This window comes from Myotis brandtii, unplaced genomic scaffold (assembly GCF_000412655.1).
Source record: "Myotis brandtii unplaced genomic scaffold, ASM41265v1 scaffold1026, whole genome shotgun sequence".
In the NCBI taxonomy this organism is placed as follows: domain Eukaryota; kingdom Metazoa; phylum Chordata; class Mammalia; order Chiroptera; family Vespertilionidae; genus Myotis; species Myotis brandtii.
The window spans coordinates 1,118,224-1,124,688 of record NW_005353435.1 but is presented as its reverse complement, the minus strand read 5'-3'; the positions used below and the strand labels follow the sequence as shown (position 1 = coordinate 1,124,688).

Sequence of the window (6,465 nt, the reverse complement as noted above, 5' to 3'; positions counted from 1 at the left end):
TGAGAGAGAATCATGGATCAGCTACCTCCTGCACGCCCCACACTGGGGATCGAGCCCACAACCCAGGCAGGTGCCCTGACCGGGAATCGAACCGCAATCCTGTCTGTACTCCTACTATCCGCTATCTATAAACAATGACTATTTTTTTATCTGCCTAACATCGCAGTTTACAAAAGTTGTTGAGTTTCATTACCTTGCTGAATCCTCACTTTTTTTTTTTATTTTTGAGCGCTCACACCTTTGTGATGTACGCACCTCCTACTAGTTTCATTTTACAGGTGAGCAAACTAAAGTCAAGACAGCAGTGGCCTCTCTGGGAACACTTCCTGGTCGAACTGGGAGTTGAACACACCCACTTTGGGTCCTAACACGGGGCCTTTCCTGTCCCTCCGGTATTCACCAGTATCCAGACCCTGTATGAAGTACAGAATCCCAAGTGATTTAAGTAAAATTAAGAAGATTTGCCCGGCCCGTGTGGCTCAGGGGGTGAGCGTCGACCTATGAACCCGGAGGTCATGATTCCATTCCTGGTCAGGCCACAGGCCCGGGTGGCGGGTTCGATCCCCAGTGTGGGGCGTGCAGGAGGCGGCCGATCCATGATTCTCTCTCCTCAGTGATGTTTCTATCTCTCTCTCTCCTCTCCATTCCTCTCTGAAATCAATAGAAATATATATATTTAAAAAAACAACAACAACAATGTATTCTAGTTACGTCCTGAGCAAAAGGACGTAACTCACTTGAGAATAACAAGCTGAGACTCCCACCTGCGGCCTCCTGCCTTGTGGGGACAACAGGGAAAGAAAAGACAAAGAAAAGAAAAAGGCTAGAATGTTCTCAGTGGCTCTGAATCGGGCGCCTTGTTCGGTAACTTCAGAAAACCTGGAAGAGGAAACCAAGGCTCTAAAAGCCACTTGGCAGTGACCTCAGGCTGTGTCACCGGACTACCCTCTGCGTAAGCCGCCTGCTCTCTGTGATGACCCAGCGATGAACACAGAGGCTGCGGAGCCGGGACGGAGGGGAGCGGGGGCTGGGGTAGGCGGGGGTGCGGGGTTCCCACCGGCCCGGCCTGAACTTTCACACACGCCCCGCTCTGTGCGAGACTGAGGGCCATTCACAGGGCTGACCCAGTTCCGGCGGCCGGTTCAGGGGGGTGTAAGGGAATACCATGTCCGGGACTGAGAGCCTGTCTGTGCCGGCTCCACGGCCAAGTCTGCGCCGGCCCCGCTCGCTCGGCGATGGCCAGGGAGACCTGTGAGAATCCCGCGGGCACCTGAGGACAAAAGCGGGGTCTTGGGGGTGGAAGCCTGGGGCGCTGGTCGGAGCTAGTGATGGGGACGGCAGCCTGGGCACAGACATGGCAGGATTCTGTCTTAGTTTAGTTTATTGAGCCAATACTTTTATATGTATTTTTAAAAATATATGTCGTTATTGATTTCAGAGAGGAAGGGAGAGGGGGGAGAAACATCAATGATGAGAGGGAATCATGGATCAGCTGCCTCCTGCACGCCCCCCACTGGGGATCGAGCCCGCAACCCAGGCATGTGCCGTTGGCCGGAATCGAACCTGGGACCCTCCAGTCCACAGGCTGACGCTCCATCCACTGACCCAAGCCGGCCAGGGCTATATATATTTTTTATTATTGATTTCATAGAGGAAGGGAGCGGGAGAGATAGAAACATCAATGATAAATCATTGATTAGCTGCCTCCAGCACGCCGCCCACTGAGGATGGAGCCCACAGCCCGGGCATGTGCCCTGACGGGGAATCGAACCATGACCTCCTGGTTCATAGGTCATGGCTCAACCACGGAGCCACGCCCGGGAAAGTCGCAGGGAGGGTAAAGGAGTGGGCGGCGTATTGAAAGATTTAAATTCCGGCTCTTTCCAATTCTGGGCACCGTGACAATCACAATATTTGAGTCAGGGTGGAGTCGATGGTATGACCTATTTTAGCTTACGGAACAGTTTAGGGTGAAAAAGCATGGTGTGTCCACAGGCCAGCTCTATTCCTGGGACCACCTTGCCACAAAGCTAGCATCGTGCCAGTGGAGAAGCAAGAAATACATCTTGGTGAGACCTAGTCGGTGTGACATCTGCAGATGCTGCCATCAGCTGGTCTTGACCGTGTGTGGTTGCGAACATACAGTCAGGCCCTAGCCGGTTTGTGGACCAAAGGGTCCCGGGTTCGATTCCGGTCAAGGGCCCATACCAGGCTCCTCCCCAGCCCGGGCCCTGGACAGGGCACGTGCAGGAGGCAACTAATCTTATGTGTCTCTCTCACATTGGTGTTTCTCTCTGTCTCTCTCTCTCTCCCTTCCACTCTCTCTAAAAATCAATGGAAAAATATCCTCGGGGGAGGATTAACATAATAATAATAATAATAATAATAATAATAATAAAATAAATTTTTAAAACTGAATATAAAATGCCCAGGGCAGCGCATGGCGCAGGGTCAAGACCCAGTAAATGCGGATGCGAGAATGGCGGGTCCTGCGGGAGCCCCCCTTTTCCGGGGAAACGTTCATGTGGATCTCCGCCAGGGATATTAGTCAAAACCGTGGAGTCATCTAGACACACGGAGTGGCCAATGTGATCTGAGCCTGGGAGAGGAGAATTGTCAGGCGAATTCAAAGGACTATAATTCCATTAATTCATTCAAAATTCTGTTGGAGGAGGGAGGGAGGGAGGGGGGTTCCTGGGAGAGACGCCAGATGTCACGGACAGGCCTGGTCCACAGAGGAACTTCTCCGTAGCCAGCAGCCTCCCCAGGCTTCCCCAAACAAAGCCTGTGTTGTAGGCTGCCCGGGACCCCGTGCCAGGCGCGCCTGGAGCCGTGGGGACTGGTGCGCAGGGAGGGGGCGGGCCGGCCCCGGGGGAGGCCCGGATCCCCTGGACACAGGGCTTATCCGTCCTGATGAAATCTTCCCTTCTGATAGGACTTCCTCAAGCAGAACAAAAGGGAGATGCCGGGCGTCTTTGCCAAAGCAACCCGGGAAAGGAAAGCAGAGTTAATCATTATTCTCTCCCGGCCCTCGACCGGGGATGGGAACAGACCAGGAGTCATCTCCCGCCCCAGAGACGCCCTTTTCCTGCAGACAGGCGGCCTGAGGCTCTGCGGGGTCCCCCCGAGGCAGGGGGTGCAGCCGGAGCCCACAGTGAGCTGCTCTCTGCACATCAGAGAGGCGCCTGATCGCACTGTGACTCACCCGCTTATCCAAACAGCGGCCCTGCCTGCAGAGCCCCTCTCTGCGGGGAGGAAGTGCCGGGGTCAGAGAAGTCATTGCAAATACGGGCCGGCTCGTCCAGGGAGAGCCAGAGGCTCCCAGAGGCTCCCGGGGCTGGGCAGGGGGTGGCCGGTGTGGGGCGCCAGCACGAGTCGTCCATCCACGCAAGAGGCGCTGGTTCCAAGCGCACAGCCCCCGACGTCGGCATGAAAACAAGCTTAGCTTTGCCCGGCCGGCTAGTGTGGCTCAGTGGTTGAGCGTCGACCTGTGGACCGAAGGGTCCTAGATTCAATTCCTGGTCAAGGGCACCTGCCCGGGTTGTGGGCTCGATCCCCAGTAGGGGGCGTGCAGGAGGCAGCTGATTCATGATTCTCTCTCATCATCGATGTTTCTATCTCTCTCTCCCTCTCCCTTCCTCTCTGGCTTGTGGCTGCCGTCTGGGCAGCAGCTCTAGTCTCCAGCTTCAGGGTGATGGAGGCAGCCCTGGCTCATGGGGAACGTGGCGAGTGCAGCCATGGGGTCCCAGGTCCCAAAGCAGGCAGCTCCCAGGAGCTGGGCCACGGCAGCCCCTCCTCCCCGCCCTGGCTCACCTCCTCCACCCAAACCAGCTCTTAGGTGGGGAGCCGGGCGGGGAGGGCTGAAAGCAATGGGCTGAGGACTTAGAGCCCTGCCAGCAGCTGCCACGGGCCATCTGGCTGCCCCCGCTGAAGAGCGCAGGCTGACCCACGCCCGGCCTCACCCCGTCCTCGGAGCGGCCGCCTAGAAGCGCGCCCCGTCCCACGCTGCATCTGGCTCAGGCTCGGTGACAGCTGAATTCAATGGCTGCACCCACCGTGCGGTTTCTGGGGAACCGAAGCCTTCAATCAATTCGGGGCAGTGCAGACACACGCAACCAGCGTGAGCTCATCTGATTAGGAGTCATCAGCCATATGGCGCCTTGCGGCACGTCCACAGGCCCCCTTGACGATCGTGGGGTTCAGGGGCTCGGTGCCGAGCCAGGCCCTGGTGCCGCTGACCCTTCGAGTCCATCTCGCTCCCGGGAGGAGCTTGCGCATAGGATGACCTGGGGCGGAGTGTAGTTCCAGAAAGTTCCAGCTGGGGCTCCTCTTACCTGACTCCTGGTCTTAAGGTTTTTTTTCATTTTTCCTTGTAAGTACAAAACCTTCTTCTTTTTTTTATTAATGTGTTTATTTTTTTTATTTTTATTTCAGAGAGGAAGGGAGAGGGGGAGAGAGAGAAACATTGATGATGAGAGAGACTCATGGATCGGCTGCCTCCTGCACGCCCCACACTGGGGATCGAGCCCACAACCCGGGCCTGTGCCCCGACCTGGGCATCGAACCGTGACCTCCTGGTTCATAGGTCGATGCTCAGCCACTGAGCCACGCCGGCCGGGCCAAAACTTTCTTTCAAATGTGAGCGTGTGGGGCCCCTAAGAGAGACAGATTCTCTTGCAGGGCCAGGAAGGGGGGACAGAGCTGCTTCATCCCCCGCCCCCGTGCCTCCCCCTTCATCCCCCCCAAGCATCGGGGTGTGTTCAGGGCTTGTGTGGAAACAGTGGTACCAGGCCAGCCAGTCACTGCACACGTCGGAAAAGCAAGGCCCCGAGCAGCTGCGGGTGGCGAGGTCCCACGCGATCCGACAGGGCTGAGAACCCCGACTCAGGTTCCCAGACCTCTATCTTAGTGTCAGGTTCTTCCAGAAAGTTCTACAGAAGGTTTTGGCAAACAGACAAGTGAGCTCTTACTTAGAAACAAGTTGTTGCCTGCCGGCATGGCTCAGTGGTTGCATGTTGACCTATGAACTAGGAGGTCAGGGTTCAATTCCCAATCAGGGCACAGGCCTGGGTTGTGGGCTCCATCCCCAGTGTGGGGCGTGCAGGAGGCAGCCGGTCCATGATTCTCTCTCACCATTGATGTTTCTCTCTCTCTCTCCCGCTCCTTTCCTCTCTGAAATCAATAATATACATATATTAATTTTTTTATAATTTTTTAAAGACCACAGAGGCACAAAGTGGGGCCCAGAGGGGTCAGCCAGGACCGAGGGCTGAGCTTCCGGGGGGTGGGGGGGGGTTGAGCTGGTTGACGCGCCTGCCCAGGGGCTCACGACTGTCCCCCAACCCGGAGGCCCGCCCTGATGCCTGTGGGCCCAGCGACCCAGCCAAGACAAACACGGTGCATGAGCTCACGGGGCCGGGAGCGCAGCGCGGATGTGCTATCTGCAATGCGGACTTTGGACGGGGGCCTCACCCGGAAAGAAAGAAGCATGAAATCTGGAAACAAAAGAAATGTGCGCTTGAACCAGGAGGCTTTATCGGAGAGCCGAGCCTCTGGGATCCAAGCCTGCCTCGCGGCAGAGCCAAGATGCAAATGGGCCCGTGGGGGAAAGGAGCAAAGTGGAAGGATTTCCAGAAATGGACAGGAAGGTTAAAGTCTGACGTGCGTTAAAAGAAAAGAAAAAAAAGGTAAAAAATCCCGCCGGGCCGCCATGAACTCCGACAACACGGGGGCCTGGCCCTCAGCTCACAGCCGCCTTCGCTGCTCGAGGCTGCCTCTCTCCAGGATCCAAGTTCATTCCCGAGGGTCCGCTCCCATTTGCTCTCTCTTTGCTTCGCAGGGAGAGTTTGGAACGCGGGGAGGACGTGCTCGAGGAGAAAGGGTTGGAAAAGCAGGGGGACAGCCTGATGAAGAGGCGGCAAAGTGCCCGGCCGGCTCGGTGGTTGAGCATCGACCCAGGAACGAGGAGGTCAGGGTTCGATTCCCGGTCAGGGCACATGCCCGGGGTTGCCAGCTCCATCCCCAGTGGGGAGCGTGCAGGAGGCAGCCGATCCATGATGCTCTCTCATCACTGATGTTTCTCTCTCTCCCTCCCTCTCTCTTCCTCTCTGACATCAATAAAAACATTTAAAAAAAAAAAAAAAGAGTCTCTTGAATCTAAAAAAAAGAGGTTTGAGGCAGGGTCCAAGCCAGCCCTTGGCCGACACCTCCCGGATGTGCGGGAGCTGATGGTGAGCTTCTATCTGGTCCAGACCCGCCCGTCTGCCCACAGAGACCCTCACAAGAAACCCTCTTGCTTCCCAGGCCCAGCCTTGCGTTCTGCCTGCGTCTTGAGTGAGGCCAAGGCATGAAAGAGGAAGAAAAAGCTGCGGGCGGACGGCTCTTCCCAACGGGACTTTCCTCCGATGGCATTTGAACGAGGCCTTGGGCCTGAAAGGCAATGCCCAGCTCGTTCTTTTTTTAAAT

General features: G+C 56.3%; 1 long non-coding RNA gene across 1 annotated transcript; it reads left to right on the top strand.

Moving 5' to 3' along the window:
- The first annotated feature begins 3,922 nt into the window (after window positions 1–3,922).
- LOC106725322 lies at window positions 3,923–5,998 on the top strand. The gene is made up of 3 exons (XR_001361187.1): window positions 3,923–4,372; window positions 5,221–5,687; window positions 5,840–5,998. It is a non-coding gene; the product is annotated as an uncharacterized LOC106725322 (long non-coding RNA).
- The last annotated feature ends 467 nt before the right edge of the window (window positions 5,999–6,465 follow it).